Genomic DNA, 17524 nt, shown 5'->3' on the forward strand with positions numbered 1-17524 from the left:
AGAGACTGGGGATTCTAAATGGTTTTTACATACCTCCCAACTTTGAAAATCGCAAAGAGGGGCAATATGTGCGGTGTCAATCACAGCAGTTTTTTTCATACTAGGCCATGCCTCTAACTCCACCCATAATTACTGACTCCGTCACAACTGCAGCAGCTGGGGATCGGCTAGGTGAGTGTAAGTTCCTTTATTTTTTTACAGTATGTGAAGCCCCTGGGACAATTTCTTTTCTTGCGCTTCAACATCCACTTGAATATTAGCACATATCGGCTTATAAATATTTTAAGGTCCAAATTGCACCAAATAATGAAGTTATGGTCTAATATGCAGGTAGAAGCCATACAGATAGTTTAGTAAGGAACAATTTAGTAAATGTAAGAAGATACAAGGAGTCATCGTGGATGATTGGTACGTGTCACCGAGTTTCCTGGCCTCGGTAGAGTTAGAGCCGGTTTTTATGTGTCAGCAGCAGTTGCTGTATGACACCTTGATACTTTGTGTGACTATAATAGCTGATCTGGGACGGCTCTTACTGGGAGTAGGCAAAGTGCTGGGTGGGTGACTACTCCCCATGTTTGCCAGGCATAAAAACCAGATTACCTCCGTCTGACAGTGGAGCTCAGGAGGTCTGTGTGCTGTGATCTGAGGGGTGTGTTGGGATCTGCGGCTTGAGCCGAGCTAGAGGGCTCAGACCTCTGTGAGGGCGAACATGCCGCATAACGCCTGCCTGTGGACTTGAGAGGGCAGAACTTCCAACAGGGTGTGAAGTAACACCCAGGAGAAAAGGTGACTGTTTTCTATATGAACTTTTCATGTGTGTGTGAACGATCACCAAGCAACTTGCGTTTTTGTTTTGCTTTCATGTGTGAATAAACACTGATGTTTTGAACCAAGAACTTGTACTTTGCCTCTGTGCTGCACCCGCTAATCCTAACTACCAGAGTGAATCCCCACATTGTATTAATGCCCATTTATGTATTAAGTCCCCAGGTAAAAAAGACAGACATTTAAGGATCAAAGAGGAACAAAGAGACTTGGGTCAAAAAGAGGAACTGTTCCTCCAAAAGAGGGACACTTGGGAGGCATAGTTTCAGAGAGAGGGGCTCCCTCTAACCCCAGCAATCACCCACAACGTGGTCACTGGTGTTCGATGGTCGATATCGCGGCCGGACGTCTTGCAATGGTTTATAGGTCTGCCATCTATCGAAGCCTATTAGGCTCCGGCAGTAAAATATAACAAAAACAAGTACAGCAAAGCTGACAGAAAAATATAAATGGTATGGGTCTTGGAGTACAGCAACAGAAAATAAAAGTTACTTTTTTAAAAATAAACTATATAAATATGGCATTGCCTACTCCCCTACTAAATAAATTAGTTGTGTCATTTATGCCACATAGTGAGCACTGAAAAAAAACAATGGCAGAATTGCTGGGGTTTAAATGGAGGTTGTCAAAGCCGCATCCCCTTATTAGCCCCATTGAATAACATTAGCATTTTCCCACATATTAAAATGAAACAAATAAAAGTAGCGTACATGTTTTATGAATGTGATAGCGTATGGCATTAAAGGGGTTTTCCATATCTAAGTACCAAAATTCTTTCACACATAGGTTTTGCATGTGCTTTTCTGCAGTTATAGCAGCCTTTATTTTGTTGTAAAATTGCCAGCTCCAGATGTTAGGCTACTTTCACACTGGCGTTTCTGGGTCCGCCTGTGAGATCCGTTTCAAGGCTCTCACAAGCGGCCCCAAACGGATCAGTTTAGCCCCAATGCATTCTGAATGGATGCGGATCCGTTCAGAATGCATCAGTTTGGCTCCGTTCCACCTCCATTCCGCTCTGGAGGCGGACACCAAAACGCTGCTTGCAGCGTTTTGGTGTCCGCCTGGCAGTGCGGAGCCAAACGGATCCGTCCTGACTTACAATGTAAGTCAATGGGGACGGATCCGTTTACATTGACACAAATATGGTGCAATTGAAAACTGATCCGTCCCCCATTGACTTTCACTGTAAAGTCAAAACGGATTCGTTTGACTTACACTTAGACTTAGATTTTTTTTTTTTACGAAGTTATGCAGACGGATCCGTACTGAACGAATACCAGCGTTTGCATTTATAGGTGCGGATCCATCTGTGCAGATACCAGACGGAGCCGCACCTAACGCAGGTGTGAAAGTAGCCTTAGCTGAAAGTCTGTGGGGAATGTGAAACCCAGAACGCAAGCGTTTTTTCAGGCGTTATCCCCTTTTCAAAAGGGAAAAAACACCATACAGAAAACACAAGTGGGAGAACACACTGTTGGCAAAAGAAAAAAAACCTTAAAAGGCACAAAATACATTGCAAAAAAACTCAGCTAAAAACAAAACAAAACACATTTGTTCTGGTGCAAAAAAAAAAAAAACATGCTAGTGCAAATTCGTGTTTGTAAGGACCCTTAATCATTGCTGCATCACAAACTTCTGCACTGACCGGCCATCATGTCAGATATGACTTATGTTGGGTGTTAAGCTTTTTTAACTTAAAAGGGTTATCCTGGATGGGAAAAACATGGCTACTGTCTGTCTACCTGGAGCAGCTCCACCTCCTTCACTTCACTGGAGCTAAGCTGCAATACCAGACACAGTTCATGGACAGGTGTGGCGCTCTCCCTGACAGAAGGTAGCCATATTGTTCTAATCTAGTACAACTCATTTAATAATGGTGGGTGCCCTGGAGAACAGCTGAGTCCGAAATGCCAGACTGCATAACTCTCTACCCGGCATGCAGTGACATATCAAACACTAACTGTAGTGGAATTCCCCTTTAATAGGACATTAGTATCTTCTTTGTGAAGCATTCAGTGATGACCATTTCAAAGCGTCCAGTAAATATCAGCCCTTGAGTTGATCTCTGCCCTTGATTTTTTTCAGAAATTCTGCTCAGTAATTTCTTTGTAACATTTGGTTACATTTGGTTGTTTCTCCTGGCTTTTTCAAATGTAACAACAGAACCAAGAATAAGCAGTTATGGGGTCTCCCCAGCCCTCCCCAATTTTGGATTTTGTCTCTTTAGGGACTTCTTACTGGTATATGGCAGATTTGTTACAGAAATTTCTGCAACTGTCCCATCCATGTGAATTTCAGTTTGCAGTGTTACTATGACTTAACTGGTCAACAGGGTGGATAAAAATCAATGATTTTTTTAAAATAAAATAAAAAAAATATGATTTTTTTTTTTATTTAAATCAATTTTTTTTTTTATATAAAATGCTTTTTGAGAAAAATATATTACTATCCAAAGGTTATTCCATCATGAAATAAAGATTTGTTTTTTAATTATGTAGAATAAGGCTGTATATGTTTAATTTTTTGGGTAAATAAATTCCATACGGACATCTGAATGGAGCCTTATAGGCTCCATTCAGACATTTTTTTGGCCCAAGTTAGCGGAAATTTTTTTTTTTTTCTTACAACGTCTCATATTCCACTAACTTGTGTCAAAAAATTAAATCTCACATGAACTCACCATACCCCTCACGGAATCCAAATGCGTAAGATCTTTTAGACATTTATATTCCAGACTTCTTCTCACGCTTTAGGGCCCCTAAAATGCCAGGGCAGTATAAATACCCCACATGTGACCCCATTTCGGAAAGAAGACACCCCAAGGTATTCCGTGAGGGGCATATTGAGTCCATGAAAGATTGAAATTTTTGTCCCAAGTTAGCGGAAAGGGAGACTTTGTGAGAAAAAACAAAAAAAAAATCAATTTCCGCTAACTTGTGCCAAAAAAAAAATATTTCTATGAACTCGCCATGCACCTCATTGAATACCTTGGGGTGTCTTCTTTCCAAAATGGGGTCACATGTGGGGTATTTATACTGCCCTGGCATTTTAGGGGCCCTAAAGCGTGAGAAGAAGTCTGGGATCCAAATGTCTAAAAATGCCCTCATAAAAGGAATGTGGGCCCCTTTGCGCATCTAGGCTGCAAAAAAGTGTCACACATCTGGTATCACCGTACTCAGCAGAAGTTGGGCAATGTTTTTTGGGGTGTCTTTTTACATATACCCATGCTGGGTGAGAGAAATATCTTGGCAAAAGACAACTTTTCCCATTTCTTTTATACAAAGTTGGCATTTGACCGAGATATTTATCTCACCCAGCATGGGTATATGTAAAATGACACCTCAAAACACATTGCCCAACTTCTCCTGAGTACGGCAATACCAGATGTGTGACACTTTTTTGCAGCCTAGGTGGGCAAAGTGGCCCACATTCCAAAGAGCACCTTTCGGATTTCACCGGCCATTTTTTACAGATTTTGATTTCAAACTACTTTGCACGCATTTGGGCCCCTAAAATGCCAGGGCAGCATAACTACCCCACAAGTGACCCAATTTTGGAAAGAATACACCCCAAGGTATTCCGTGAGGGGCATGGCGAGTTCCTAGAATTTTTTATTTTTTGTCACAAGTTAGCGGAAAATGATGATTTTTTTTATTTTTCTTACAAAGTCTCATATTCCACTAACTTGTGACAAAAAATAAAAACTTCCATGAACTCACTATGCCCATCACGAAATACCTGGGGGTGTCTTCTTTCCAAAATGGGGTCACTTGTGGGGTAGTTATACTGCCCTGGCATTTTAGGGGCCCGAATGCGTGAGAAGTAGTTTGAAATCAAAATCTGTAAAAAATGGCCGGTGAAATCCGAAAGGTGCTCTTTGGAATGTGGGCCACTTTGCCCACCTAGGCTGCAAAAAAGTGTCACACATCTGGTATTGCCGTACTCAGGAGAAGTAGGGCAATGTGTTTTGAGGTGTCATTTTACATATACCCATGCTGGGTGAGATAAATATCTCGGTCAAATGCCAACTTTGTATAAAAGAAATGGGAAAAGTTGTCTTTTGCCAAGATATTTCTCTCACCCAGCATGGGTATATGTAAAAAGACACCCCAAAAAACATTGCCCAACTTCTGCTGAGTACGGTGATACCAGATGTGTGACACTTTTTTGCAGCCTAGGTGGGCAAAGGGGCCCACATTCCAAAGAGCACCTTTCGGATTTCACCGGCCATTTTTTACAGATTTTGGTTTTAAACCACTTCTCACGCATTCGGGCCCCTAAAATGCCAGGGCAGTATAACTATCCCACAAGTGACCCCATTTTGGAAAGAAGACACCCCAAGGTATTTCGTGATGGGCATAGTGAGTTCATGGAAGTTTTTTATTTTTTGTCACAAGTTAGTGAAATATGAGACTTTGTAAGAAAGAAAAAAAAAATCATCATTTTCCGCTAACTTGTGACAAAAAATAAAAAGTTCTATGAACTCACTATGCCCATCAGCGAATACCTTAGGGTGTCTACTTTCCGAAATGGGGTCATTTGTGGGGTGTTTGTACTGTCTGGCCATTGTAGAACCTCAGGAAACATGACAGGTGCTTAGAAAGTCAGAGCTGCTTCAAAAAGCGTAAATTCACATTTTTGTACCATAGTTTGTAAACGCTATAACTTTTACCCAAACATTTTTTTTTTACCCAAACTTTTTTTTTATTAAAGACATGTAGAACAATAAATTTAGAGAAAATTTTATATATGGATGTCGTTTTTTTTGCAAAATTTTACAACTGAAAGTGAAAAATGTCATTTTTTTTTGCAAAAAAATCGTAAAATTTCGATTAATAACAAAAAAAGTAAAAATGTCAGCAGCAATGAAATACCACCAAATGAAAGCTCTATTAGTGAGAAGAAAAGGAGGAAAAATTCATTTGGGTGGTAAGTTGCATGACTGTGAAAGTAGTGTAGTGCAGAAGTGTAAAAAGTGGCCTGGTCATTAAGGGTGTTTAAGCTATGGGGGCTGAGGTGGTTAATCCTAACTTCTACAAACCTATGAATACAGAATCAACCTAATATGAAAAGTTGTTATTCTAAAAATCTTCATCTACTTGCATATTATAAGTTATACCAGCAAGAATTAGTCTTTATGTAGAAAACTAATGATTTAAATGAAGCCTTACTGACTAGTGGTTTAAATCGTGATTTAAATCAGTTTGATTTAAATCAAATCCACCCTGCTGGTCACTAAATGGACAAAGTCTAGAATTAGGAATTAGTTTTTCGCATATTTGGCCAATGGGAGTTGCGATCACTTACACTTAGAAGTATTATTTTTTGGGGTTTTGTACAGTCGTGGCCAAAAGTTTTGAGAATTACATAAATATTGGAAATTGGAAAAGTTGCTGCTTAAGTTTTTATAATAGCAATTTGCATATACTCCAGAATGTTATGAAGAGTGATCAGATGAATTGCATAGTCCTTCTTTGCCATGAAAATTAACTTAATCCCAAAAAAACCTTTCCACTGCATTTCATTGCTGTCATTAAAGGACCTGCTGAGATCATTTCAGTAATCGTCTTGTTAACTCAGGTGAGAATGTTGACGAGCACAAGGCTGGAGATCATTATGTCAGGCTGATTGGGTTAAAATGGCAGACTTGACATATTAAAATTAGGGTGATGCTTGAAATCATTGTTCTTCCATTGTTAACCATGGTGACCTGCAAAGAAACGCGTGCAGCCATCATTGTGTTGCATAAAAATGGCTTCACAGGCAAGGATATTGTGGCTACTAAGATTGCACCTCAATCAACAATTTATAGGATCGTCAAGAATTTCAAGGAAAGAGGTTCAATTCTTGTTAAGAAGGCTTCAGGGCGTCCAAGAAAGTCCAGCAAGCGCCAGGATCATCTCCTAAAGAGGATTCAGCTGCGGGATTGGAGTGCCACCAGTGCAAAGCTTACTCAGGAATGGCAGCATGCAGGTGTGAGCGCATCTGCACGCACAGTGAGGCGAAGACTTTTGGAAGATGGCCTGGTGTCAAGAAGGGCAGCAAAGAAGCCACTTCTCTGCAAAAAAACATCAGGGACAGATTGATCTTCTGCAGAAAGTATGGTGAATGGACTGCTGAGGACTGGGGCAAAGTCATATTCTCCGATGAAGCCTCTTTCCGATTGTTTTGGGCATCTGGAAAAAGGCTTGTCCAGAGAAGAAAAGGTGAGCGCTACCATCAGTCCTGTGTCATGCCAACAGTGAAGCATCCTGAGACCATTCATGTGTGGGGTTGCTTCTCATCCAAGGGAATGGGCTCACTCACAATTTTTCCCAAAAACACAGCCATGAATAAAGAATGGTACCAAAACACCCTCCAACAGCAACTTTTTCCAACAATCCAACAACAGTTTGGTGAAGAACAATGCATTTTCCAGCACGATGGAGCACCGTGCCATAAGGAAAAAAGTGATAACTAAGTGGTTCGGGGACCAAAACGTTGAACTTTTGGGTCCATGGCCTGGAAACTCCCCAGATCTTAATCCCATTGAGAACTTGTGGTCAATCCTCAAGAGGCGGGTGCACAAACAAAAACCCATTAATTCTGACAAACTCCAAGAAGTGATTATGAAAGAATGGGTTGCTATCAGTCAGGAATTGGCCCAGAAGTTGATTGAGAGCTCGCCCAGTCAAATTGCAGAGGTCCTGAAAAAGAAGGGCCAACACTGCAAATACTGACTCTTTGCATAAATGTCATGTAATTGTCGATAAAAGCCTTTGAAACGTATGAAGTGCGTGTAATTATATTTCACTACATCACAGAAACAACTGAAACAACGATCTAAAAGCAGTTTAGCAGCAAACTTTGTGAAAACTAATATTTGTGTCATTCGCAAAACTTTTGGCCACGACTGTACTATGTGGGGAGTTAATGATTATTGGTCACGTACTGGGGCAGATGACAAGTCACAATCCTTGGCACATCTATAGTGCTACCAGAAAACTTGGCATTCCCTGTATGGTTTGGAACATTGACCGGGCAGTCATTGATCTCAGATGTGCCAGTAAGCAGGGTTAATATTTAACAAGGACTGACACTGACTTTTCAAAGTCTTTAGACTCAGTACTGAAATTAAAGGGAGTCTAAAACTTTTTATAATTAAAGCTTTTTAATAGGGCTGCAACGATTCATCAGTTTTGCAGTTTCCCTGCATTGAGGATTCGTTTAAATCACGTGACCACGGAGCGTGAGTGAAGTGAAGCCTTTCACTCACCGATCCTTGGCCTCCCGTCGGCACCGCGCTGCAGGGCCTTGTGTGCACACATAGTCAGCGCGCTGGCTGACGCTGTGTGTGACGTCAGGTCCCAGTGCATGCTGGGAAGAAGATGCGGTCCGTCTCCTGCGGACTCCATGTCAGCGCACTTCCAGGAAAGGTAAGTATAGAGTTAGCAGTAGCAGGGGCCCGAATCTAGTGGTGGGGGTGATGTTGGTGATTTGAAGGGGGCACCTGTGATTTGAAGGGGCTAATGGCTTTGGGGGAGTGGGCATATGGCATGGAGTGGCTAAAGATATCTGATGGCACTGGGGGACATGGCATGATCTGATGGCACTGGGGGAGTGGGGGACATGGCATGGAGGGGTTGATCTTATGGCAGTGGGGGACATGGCATAGAGGGGCTGATCTGATGACACTGGGGGAGTGGAGGACATGGCATTGAGGGGCTGATCTGATGGGAGTGGGGGACATGGCGGATGGCATAGAGGCACTGGGGAAGGGGGACATGGCAATAGATGGCATGGATGCATTGGGGGAGGGGGACAAGGCAATGGATGGCATGGAGGAGCAGATGGCACTGGGGGAGTGGGGGACATGGCATGGAGGGGCTGATCTGATGGCACTGGGGGAGTGGGGGACATGGCAATTGGCAATGGATGGCATGAAAGGCACTGGGGGATTGGGGGCATGGAAATGGATGACATGGAGGGGCTGATGACACTAGGGGAGTGGGGGACATGGCATGGAGGGGCTGATCTGATGGCCCTGGGGGACATGGCATGGAGGGGCTGATCTGATGGCCCTGGGGGAGTGGGGGACATGGCATGGAGGGGCTGATCTGATAGCAGTGGGGGACATCACATGGCAGTGGATGGCATGGAGGCACTAGGGGAGTGCGGGACATGGCAATGGATGGCATGGAGGGGCTTATGGCACTGGGGGTATGTAGCTGATGGCCCTGGGGGGAACTGATGCACTTGGGCTGATCGCACAGGGGAAAATAAAGGGTGTTGGGGACTGATGGCAGGGGGTCTGATGAGTTTTTATAAAGGAAAACAGTCTATTAATTCATTTTTTCTTATTAGAGTACTCGATTATTTTAGCAATCGTTTGCTGCAGCTCTACTTTTTAATCATAAATTAAGTAAAAAATGAATTTCATAATCTAAATTTTTGTTTCCATTTTTTCAGCATTTTTCCTGTCTATACATATACGTGTATGAACATTCTCGTTTCACATAAGTGAAGTTTGTGGTGCATAATATTTTTATAAAGAAAAAAATTATCTAGATGTGTATGTGTGTGGGGCCATTGCAACCAGAATGAAAACCTCCATTCATTACGCTACAAATCGGATCCAGCAAAAGTAAGAGAATGTAAAATGACTCAAATCTTCTAGTATACAAAAGAATCGCTCCAGTATTTAGGTGCACAATATGAAAACCTGGCAGGTGATGTAGAGGTTTACTGCCCCAACACTCTTCCAATACAAATCAAATTATAGACTGCCGAAACACAAGCTGTGGCATAATAGTTCGGGAAACCACTGGAAGTTTTAATCTCCCCTTACAGCTATTTTGTATAGTGATGGGGGAATTGCTATAAAAACGGTCCCCTAATATATTCTGCAAAAAGCTCCATGGTAAATATCCAGAAGTGGATTTGGATGACTCTGGTGACATTGACGGTGTACTTTTGTCTTTTTTCTGTCTGTCCATTATACTCCAGTACACTGTGTTCTCTATGTGAGGGTGACGTCTGGTGGTATCTGGCGTTAATCCATGGAATTCTACTTGTAATTATGCCCTGTGTCCAGCAGAGAGCGCAGCCCATATATTTCCTTGAAAGTAACCGAATACAAGTTGGTAAACCAAGAATTTATTTGTATTACCTGGATTCTGTATATTAGTCACTTTTTTATTCTAGATACATACACAATTTCTCAGTTCATGGAGATCCTATCTGTTACGGGTTTGAAAATTACAGGGAAACAGATCTAATAGTGATGATGTAATCACCATCAGTGTAAAATCATGCATTTTCAGTATAATTTATTTTATTGACAATAATTGTATCCTTATTTATCTAGAATTTCAGGATGTGATGCGTTTACACCACGATTTTATTTTGTACTCGTTATTACTGTGTGGTTCAGATGTCTCCCAGCTTAATCATCCATTCTCCATAAATTCCAAATTCTCTTCTGAACCTCCCCATTTTGTTACTCACCGTGGCTTCCGTCTGCTTTTATCCGTATTTACTCACAACCTCTTCCTGTCTGACATTCACACTTCTTTGAGGCTCAGTATGTGTTCAGTCTTCCAATAGCAGTATAAGGGCAAGGCTTAAAGGGGATCCCCACCTAGGGCTGTATTTGCCATTAGGCATCTGAGGGCAAGTGTCTAGGACAGAAGATTTTAGGGAGCAGCACGATCATGAGTATAGCTAGTTGCGTCCACCCGGCATGGCAGCACAGACAATTGCAATAAGCGGGTGCAATGCCCTATAGGAATAAGCAATTACCCACTACATAAAATACTAAAAGGGGCAGCACTCCATAGTAAAAATAAAAAATATTTTATTCACCCATGTGGTAGAGCAACGTTTCAGCTCAGCAATAGAGCCTTTCTGAGCCACTTGGAACCGAATCAGAGTTCGGGAAACCGTTTTCTAACAGTAGAAATTGATTCATGAAGTTATTATGCAAAGTCTCACGAGATTTAGCAAAGTAATAACTTTGGCTCATAGGAGCCAATACATTCTAATACTGTACGGAGCTCCGTACTGTATTCAAACAAAGTATTATGCAAATTAAAATTTTGGTATATTAATTGAGTTTTATATAGGCCTCTTTAACAATTTCTTGTTGATAGACAGAAGGATGCATGTGATAGTTTAGGTGCAGAGAGGGACATGGGCATAGAACCCTTTTTATGTTTTGTTTTTGTTTTGTTTTTTAATTGCTGATGGCTCATGGACGCATTCTAGCTGAATAGTTCAGGATTCATTGTGGCAGCTGCATGGATAGTATTGTTTTTTTAATATTTTATTTTAAAATTTTTATTTCTTTTTTTTACAGTTAAAGACTTAAAGAAGCGCTGGTATTCCTTTCGGGATCAATTCCGGCGGGAACTTAACATCAAGCAGCACAGTGATGATAATGGCTCACTAACCAAAAAACCTTATATGTACACTAGACAACTACAACTTTTAAAACCAGTAATGGAATTAAGGAGGTCATTTTTTTTTTATTACATTTTTTTTTAAATGTAAATAAAATATTACATATAATTATATTAATATATTTTTTTCAACAGCACTGTGGACAATCTTTCTTCTGATTCAAACCAAAGAAATCTAGAGTCTGCAGGGGATGTTTCCCAAAGAGAATAAGGGGCCTCTCCAGCTCCACAAGAGGAAACAGTGAATATTCAAGAGAGAGCGTAAACAGAGGTTATGGTGCTTACCGAAAATGAGGCCAACATAGAAACCACTCCATTTTCAGAGGAACGTGTTTGCCGTTCATCAGGCAGACAACGGCGAAGACCTGCAGTTCATTCCGATTTAGATGTTTGAGGCCTAATTGATTCACAGGTTCTCGAATATCTAAATCAGAATCGGTCGGATAATAAAGAAGAGCACTCAAAAGTCTTGTGCCATATCTTAGTCGTGTGCATGACACGTTGTGTCTCTGCATTGGCCTTGTTGATCTACCTTTTTGCAAGCCCTACTTTTACGTGTGACTACCTGACAGAAAATGACAATGAATCCACATCTTTGCACAGATTTGGCCTTTTAAAGGCATGTGGTCCTAAAATTTGGATCAGCTAAAAAACAGTCTGTTTCAGTTTAATCGTTATTTTCAATTAATTGAATGCTCAAAAAATGTTTTGTCTCACTCTCATTTCTTCTTGTTGCATGTTGAAGCTCTACTTGGAACCTTGTTAAGATCCAACAATGTAAAATATGATTTTTTGCCATTTTTCAAGTGGTCTTCAACTTTTGATCAGGACTGTATTTGTGTAAAGAAGTCACCACACTCAGGGTCCCAGTACTTCAATTACAAACACTATTTTTCTGTAGTGCTGATGGCCTAGGGTGACAGTAATTACAGGTTTGCAATTGTTGATATTGGGGCCTATGGGAGCACTTCTGACGCCCGTATCTTTAGTGCTTCCAGAATGGGCGAACAGTTTCAGACAAACCAGCTTGCCCTGCCAGAGCCCAGTAGACTACCAGGATCAGCAAGTCCGCCGGCTCCATTTGTGATCGTGGCAGATTAAGGATTCGCATTGTCACCCCACCTGATGCGGCCCTTCCCTTGACTCGCGCCCGTCGGTATGTGAAGTGTGCTTTCAGAATACTGTCCACAAAGTGTAGAGTGTTCATGTCATCCAGTATGAATCCGGATAATGCCAACCTGGGAAGTTGAACTACCTGCCGAATGCATGCTAACGCTAGCCTACTGTGCCGCTTGAATTCCGCTCCAGCCCCAGTGACTATAATGGTAATGGGGCCAGAGCGGAATTCAAACGGCACGGTGGGCTAGCGTTAGAATGCTGATCCCCGCAGCCCTTCTGCCGCCAGTGTAAAAGTAAATGTTTAAAAATAAATATACAGACATAATTTAGAATACTGTATACAAAAAAAATTATTTAACAAAAAAAAAAAAAATTACAAGTCATATAATTCCCTTGTAAAGGGGTCAGGGGTCTGGACAATTGGGGGATCTGCTCTACTTAAACGAGAAGTCGGAGTTTCCACATTTAACAATCGATCCCTAACATTCTCCATTTTATAGATAACCTCCATAGGTTCCTCAGGGCTTGCAAAAACTCTCCCTTTTTGAACGTGGTCGGGTTGTTGAACTGCATAAGCAGGGTCTCTCACAACGCGCCATCGCTGCTGAGGTGGGACGCAGTAAGACAGTCATTTGGAATTTCTTAAATGATCCTGAGGGTTATGGAACAAAAAAGTCAAATGGAAGACCCAAAAAAAAATTCATCAGCACTGAGCCGAAGGATCCAATTGGCTGTCCGTCAAGACACTGGGCGATCCTCGACCCAAATTAAGGCTGGTGCTGACTGCAGCCCCATAACCATCAGACGGCATCTGAGACTGAAGGGCTTCAAAAACAAAAAACGTCTTCAAAGACCTCGTCTCCTTGAACGCCACAGAACTGCTCGTTTGGACTTTGCAAGAGAGCACCAAACATGGGACATTCAAAGGTGGAAGAAAGTTTTATTCTCTGTTTTATTCTCTGATGAGAAAAAATTTAACCTTGATGGTCCTTAAGGTTTCCAACGTTACTGGCATGACAAGCAGATCCCACCTGAGATGTTTTCTACGCGCCACAGTGGAGGGGGCACCATAATGGTCTGGGGTGCTTTTTCCTTCAGTCGAACAATGGAGCTTCAGGAAGTGAAGGGGCGTCAAACGGCCGCTGGCTATGTCCAGATGTTGCAGAGAGCACTCCTCATGACTGGGGGCCCTCGTCTTTGTGGTAACGACTGGGTTTTTTCAACAGGACAACGCTACAGAACACAATGCCCGCAGGACAAGGGACTTCTTCCAGGAGAATAACATCACTCTTTTGGCCCATCCTGCGTGTACCCCTGATCTAAATCCAATTGAGAACCTTTGGGGATGGATGGCAAGGGAAGTTTACAAAAATGGACAACAGTTCCAGACAGTAGATGGCCTTCGTGCGGCCGTCTTCACCACTTGGAGAAATGTTCCCACTCACCTCATGGAAACGCTTGCATCAAGCATGCCAAAACGAATTTTTCAAGTGATAAACAATAACTCATTACTGAGTTCATGTTTGGAAGTTGGATTTCTGTTTTGGGGGGGTGTTTCGTTTTTTTTGGAGGTGTGGTCCTAAATATTTGATCAGCTGAAAAACAGCCTGTTGTCAATTTATTCGTTGTTTTCATTAAATTTAATGCTCAAGGGGGCGTGGCCAACTTCCGGCATGAGCGCACGCATCTGAGTGTAGCTCCGAGTCCCGTTAAGAATCTTGCTCCATCCTGATTAAATAACAGCCGCAAAAATAGAGTGGCAGGTGCAGAAGAGGAGGGGAACCACCCGCAGGAGGAAGATGAGCCCAAGCAAGGCACAAGCCGTGGCGGAGCAGCTCAAAGAATAAGCCAGAGCCGAAAGCCAACATGGCGCCGCGACTCCATCTAACTCGCGCGCCCCAGCGACTCGTGGCAACCCGAACCTACAACAAGACCCTCCCAGCGAGGAAGAACCCGAACTCTCACCTAAATTAGCTCATGAGCAACTAATGGCTGCTATTTCTATGTGTCAGACCTCTCTCACGAGTAAAATTGAGGAGGTGAAGGTGGATGTTGGGCTCCTCAGACACGATGTGCAGCAGCTGAGAGAGAGGGCGAGACAGACAGAGCACAGGGTATCTGAGCTGGAGGATATCACCCGACCAATGCAAGCTAAATGTCACGGCTGAGGATGGGGAAAACCCTCAGCCATGCGATGGCGGAAGATGGTGGTGGCTGCTTGGCCAGGAGCACAGAATTAGGGAGCAGGTCACCTCCTATCGCATCCCTAATCTGATCCTGACTCCTAGCTGCATGAGCCGACCTTGAAGGTAGGAGGGCTCATGCTCCGGAACCTCGGATCCCTTGTAATCCTCCGCAGATCCCTAAAGCTAGGAGCAGGGTAAGACGACCTGTTCCTCCTAGACACGGAGGAACAGGAGTCTCACAGGCCAGGCTACAATAAAGGGGAACATATACAACTCATGGCAGTGGCAGGTAAATGCCATAAACACAACACCCACCTGCCACAGACACAAAGCCTGGAACCCATGCGCAAGTGCTGCTGTCCAAACACAGAAACGGACACAGCACACATCTCACAGGAACCCAGGACCATAAGCTGCAATAAGCAACATACAACAGACACATCTTCATCACATCAAACCAGATTTATGACCACAAGGGTGTCTCTCAGTGGCAGATGGTATAAACCAGGAGGGTGCCTCCAGCTTACAAACAAGGCTGGAGTACCTCTCAGCTTCAGGTCTCCACTGAGGCTTTATAGCCCAAGTAGCCACACCCACACAGACACACCCAGTGTTCACACACACAGAAGAATATTAACCCTTCTCACACCAGGGAAGGGAAGACAACCACTTAAAGGAGAAAGTGTCCAAATGAACATCACACTGCAGCTGTTACCGCAGGCAACGACATGCGTGGCAACCATGTCCTGGGAGTCAGCCTGAAGGCCGGGACACTGCCACCACATGTACACCAAACCAAACGTTGCCACGGGCAGCCACAGTGAAGGGAAGTGTCACAGTGCACACCTACATAAACCTCGTGCACACCAGACATACAAAGTGGATAACATACACACACACACACAACCAGGAGTTACCGCATGCACTTGACAGCAAGCTGCCCAGCAACAGCTCAGGCTGCTATACTGCCAAGTACAACCATGTTACCAGCGGCAACCACACATGAGGCAACATACCAGCAGCCCTCACCATGTGGTTGACAATAAAACCAAACCGCAGGCAACTGCATGCGGATCCTGAGTCACGACCATGACCATGGTCGTGACACTAAACTGTCGGATCTGGAGAGGAAAGTACATCCGTGGCATCAGAAATGCGACGATCTGGAGAATAGATCCAGACGTAACAATGTCCAAATCCTAGGCTTTCTGGAAAGGGCAGAAAGATCGGATCCGGCGACCTTCATAGAAAAATGGTTCAAGACCACGTTCCCTGAGGCCGCGTTTTCGGGGACATACGCCGTGGAGAGGGCTCACAGAGTCCCGGCAAGACCTCCTCCCCCAGGTGCTCCTTCCAGACCCCTGCTAGCCAGACTCCTGAACTGGAAGGGTAGGGATCTGCTACTCAACCTGGCCAGATCCGCGCAGGACATATCTTACAATAACTCAAGGATTTCACTGTTTCCCGACGTCTGCAGAGTTACAGAAAAAGAGATCCACCTTTGTTGCCGTCAAGAGAAAGCTCAGAGAGCTGAATATCCAGTACTCCATGTCGTATCCTGCCCGGCTTAGGATTGTGGATGACGGGAAATCCTTATTTTTCAATGATCCGAGGGAAGCTGACGAGTGGGTAGCCAGCAGACCGGGACACTAATCCGAATTTTTTTTTTTCTTTTGTATTGTTCGAGACACCCGGACTCTATTTGAACTACCTGCTCCAAGCCGACTTGAGGAGGACGCTTACCTGTTTAAAGATGGACTCCGCATACAGATGCGTATCCTGGGTATCGTATGAATCCCATGGTCATTTATCCGAGACATGCGGAGTAATCAGTTATTTGTAATGTTTCTATGCTGCATTCGTACTAGTTGATATATGGTTGTTTAATAGCACATGGCACCGGGACTCACCCGGTGAATACCTGCACTGGGATAACATCTACAGTTGCAAGAAAAAGTATGTGAACCCTTTGGAATGATATGGATTTCTGCACAAATTGGTCATAAAATATGATCTGATCTTCATCTAAGTCACAACAATAGACAACCACAGTCTGCTTAAACTAATAACACACAAAGAACTAAATGTTACCATGTTTTTATTGAACACACCATGTAAACACTCACAGTGCAGGTGGAAAAAGTATGTGAACCCCTAGACTAATGACATCTCCAAGAGCTAATTGGAGTGAGGTATCAGCCAACTGGAGTCCAATCAATGAGATGAGATTGGAGGTGTTGGTTACAGCTGCCCTGCCCTATAAAAAACACACACCAGTTCTGGGTTTGCTTTTCAAAAGAAGCATTGCCTGATGTGAATGATGCCTTGCACAAAAGAGCTCTCAGAAGACCTACGATTAATAATTGTTGACTTGCATAAAGCTGGAAAGGGTTATAAAAGTATCTCCAAAAGCCTTGTTGTTCATCAGTCCACGGTAAGACAAATTGTCTATAAATGAAGAAAGTTCAGCACTGCTGCTACTCTACCTAGGAGTGGCCGTCCTGTAAAGATGACTGCAAGAGCACAGCGCAGACTGCTCAATGAGGTGAAGAAGAATCCTAGAGTGTCAGCTAAAGACTTGCAAAAGTCTGTGGCATATGCTAACATCACTGTTAGCGAATCTACGATACGTAAAACACTAAACAAGAATGGATTTCATGGGAGGATACCACAGAGGAAGCCACTGCTGTCGAAAAAAAACATTGCTGCACTTTTACAGTTTGCACAAGAGCACCTGGATGCTCCACAGAAGTACTGGCAAAATATTCTGTGGACAGATGAAACCGAAGTTTAGTTGTTTGGAAGAAACACACAACACTATGTATGGAGAAAAAGAGGCACAGCACACCAACATCAAAACCTCATCCCAACTGTGAAGTATAGTGGTGGGGGCATCATGGTTTGGGGCTGCTTTGCTGCGTCAGGGCCTGGACGGATTGCTATTATCGAAGGAAA

General features: G+C 43.2%; 1 long non-coding RNA gene across 2 annotated transcripts; it reads left to right on the top strand.

Moving 5' to 3' along the window:
* The first annotated feature begins 8010 nt into the window (after positions 1-8010).
* Positions 8011-11806, top strand: LOC121003501. 2 transcript variants are annotated; one of them, XR_005779488.1, is made up of 3 exons: positions 8011-8240; positions 11168-11318; positions 11400-11806. It is a non-coding gene; the product is annotated as an uncharacterized LOC121003501 (long non-coding RNA). The 2 variants fall into 2 exon arrangements; XR_005779489.1 differs by lacking the exon at positions 8011-8240 and adding an exon at positions 9738-9943.
* Positions 11807-17524: the final 5718 nt, after the last annotated feature.

The sequence above is a fragment of the Bufo bufo genome, chromosome 6 (genome assembly GCF_905171765.1).
Source record: "Bufo bufo chromosome 6, aBufBuf1.1, whole genome shotgun sequence".
NCBI lineage: Eukaryota > Metazoa > Chordata > Amphibia > Anura > Bufonidae > Bufo > Bufo bufo.